This window comes from Myotis myotis, unplaced genomic scaffold (genome assembly GCF_014108235.1).
Source record: "Myotis myotis isolate mMyoMyo1 unplaced genomic scaffold, mMyoMyo1.p scaffold_m19_p_1, whole genome shotgun sequence".
Lineage (NCBI taxonomy): Eukaryota > Metazoa > Chordata > Mammalia > Chiroptera > Vespertilionidae > Myotis > Myotis myotis.
The window spans coordinates 125744245-125747173 of record NW_023416313.1 but is presented as its reverse complement, the minus strand read 5'-3'; the positions used below and the strand labels follow the sequence as shown (position 1 = coordinate 125747173).

Below are 2929 nucleotides of genomic sequence, written 5' to 3'. Positions count from 1 at the left end.
GCACATTTTCCCATACCAAGCCCAATTATATGTCACTGTCAGCCTACGAATTGACAACCTTGGGATCAGATGTCAACCTTGACTGCTCAGCCTAAGGTGGTGCAACATGGTACAAAACTCAGCCATCTTGGCATCAGGAGCGCTGGGTGAGCAGTTCCCATTAGAAAGAAAGGGCTGTGGGGATTGTGCCCTCATTTAATAGTTGAGTTTCCTCTACATTCAGGGTTTCAAACTCCAGTGCCTGTTGGAAATGAATCAGGCTGGCCAAGTCAAGAACATGGATGGTGTGAGTAGGAAAGACTTTGGGGAACTGGAAAGCACAGCCTGGTGCAAAGAGAATGAGGAAACTAGCTCCAATTTATTGGCTAGCAGGCAGAAAAGAGGACCTAGTATTGGTAGATCTAATTTTTCAACAGAACCCAGAAAACTGATTTTACGTAAAAATCTCCCAAACTGTAGTAGTCTCTCAAACTTTTTGAACAATGTGGGCTAACCAAAACATTTCTTTTTCTCCTCCACCTTTCACCCAACTGATAACCCTCAGTCTCTATTCCCTCCTGAACACATAGCAGTGAGGAAGACAATTTTAAGGAAGTCCATTCTGTCTTCCAACAGTTCTGGTCATTTAAAATTCCTTTATATATTTGAACCTAAATCTGTCTCCCAACAACCTGTCCCTTAGGATGTGAAGGGAACAAATTGAAATCCCTTCCATCTGATAGTGCACTTAAAGACAATTGCCACAGCACACCTACTTCTTCTCATTTCCTTTCTTCAGACGTACCTCATGTGATTTATTCTCTTCACCATCCTGCATGCCTTGCTCTGAACACACCCCAGTGGGATAATGTCTCCCTCAGATGTGATAATTAGGGTCAAAGGTCAGATTACAAGCACAGGATATCACAGGACTGCTTCACTTCTCTCACTTGAGACAGTATACTTCTATTAACATAATTTAAGATTCTTTTTGATGGCAAATTCATACTATTGATTCAGATTATGTTTAAAGTAAACTTAAGTGCTTAAGGTGTTTTGTTTGTTTGTTTTTCACATGAACACTTACTAAACCTGATTTTTTTTAATAATAAAAATTAAGTTTTATTTTAAAAGGTAAAAATTTATACATTCTTATAAAAAGAAGTGGTAACATTTTAACCAATATAAAACATCACAGAATTCAAATCACAGTTTGGAACTTCAAGATTCAAGTGTTGTATCCCATTAAGTAAAATGTGGTCAGTTTTAAGATAAAAATTCCTCCTTTAGATATCCTGTTTTCAATCAAGTCTTTTTTTATCACCATCATCTCACACAGTAGGATAGCTGGCCATGGTGTCAATTCCACAGTGGTTGCTCCGGTCTTTGGCCATCTTTATGTAGCCATTCTTGCCCCAAGCTTCACCCCAGCTGTTCTTGACAATCCAATATTTATTGTTACTTGATTATTCTTCTTCAAAGCCATAGCCAACCACCAGAATGCCATGATCTATATCCATGCTGCTGCAGTGCTGCTCATAATAAATGCCATCTTCATAGAACTGGAAGCTAAGATGGCTTGCATCTATAGCCACCTAGATGGGCCCCACGGTTGCCATTGCCTTCACGAGGGCAGTCTCCTGCTCAGGGATGTCCACGAAGCCAGTGTCATTGGCAACAGAGTCCTCAGGCCTGTATTTGCAGGGTCCAACCTTTACTTGATATGGATAGGACTCCTCTGAGTCCAGGCCGCCGTTGGACTTCACATACTGGAAGGCATTATCCATTAGGCCACCATTGCAGCCCTCGTTGCTTTGAGCCTGAGAGCAGTCCACAAGGTTCAGCTCACTCAATGAGATAAGTTTGCCAGTTTTCTGGAACATCTGTCCCTCAAGGGCACCCATTGCACTAAATGCCCAACAAGAACCACAGTGACCTTGGTACTTCACAGGGGTTACATAGCCTTCTTTTCGCCAATCCACAGTTGCGGGGATTTCAGTGAGGCAAGGTTCCTGGAACACTCTCCTTTTCTTTCACTTCTGGTTTTGATGGCCATTCATCAACTGCATGAATTCTTCGTTGGTCATGTCACCAAAAGCATTCATTGCCAAGGTGAGGCTCTGTCTCCCTAGGTTGTATTCTTGGTTGTGCAAGTCAATCATTTTCATATTCTTCTCCCACACTGTTCTCCTCCATCTTTCTTCATTCGAGCCATATAGTTTTCTGTGTGTTGCCTTCCACCAGTGCCATCGTGCCTCTAAACTTCCATCAAGTTTTGGAGCAGCTGAAGCTATTCCTAAGGGGCAATCAAGAAGAATGAAGGATTCATGTTTCAAAATCTTCGGGGGCGCAGCCGAGCAGGCCCAGTCAGCATGTGCACGTCCAGGAGCTCCGACCTAAACCTGATTTTTTTTTTATCAACCTGCCTTTCTGAGGTTGGGTTCTCACAATCTGAGTAAATTCATTATCCCTATTTAATCTCAACTTATTAGATTTCACCCAGCCCATTAGAGCCTCTTTAGGCCCCACTGTTGTTGCTGCTATTTTCCAAATCATTAACTTATCTAGGATTTATTATTTATACTCCAAGAAGTAATACCAAAAAGCAAACCACATATCAGTCTATTTTTTAGATTTGCTTCTCTTTATTTATTTTGTCATTATAATGTAGAAATTTCCTTTTACTCTGAGATGTTTTTTGATAATTCTTCACTTTTACTTACTGGCCCTTGGAAGATTTGAACTCTGTATTTCTAAAGTTCAGTGCACATATCTGGCTAGGCTCTGTAACCCTCTTCCTGACCGTTGCATAGTCAAACACAGCCACATCATTTTCTCCTCAGTTTCTCATCATTCTTGCATCTCCAATCAGCTATTCTTTGTTGAAGAGAATTAAGTCCACGACAACAGTTTCCCTCATTTCTCTTCTGACTTCTGAGAATTAAAATAG

At 41.0% G+C, this 2929-nt stretch overlaps 1 pseudogene; it reads right to left on the bottom strand.

The window, feature by feature from the left end:
- Positions 1 to 1310: 1310 nt before the first annotated feature.
- On the bottom strand, positions 1311 to 2308 carry LOC118661558 (annotated as a pseudogene).
- Positions 2309 to 2929: the final 621 nt, after the last annotated feature.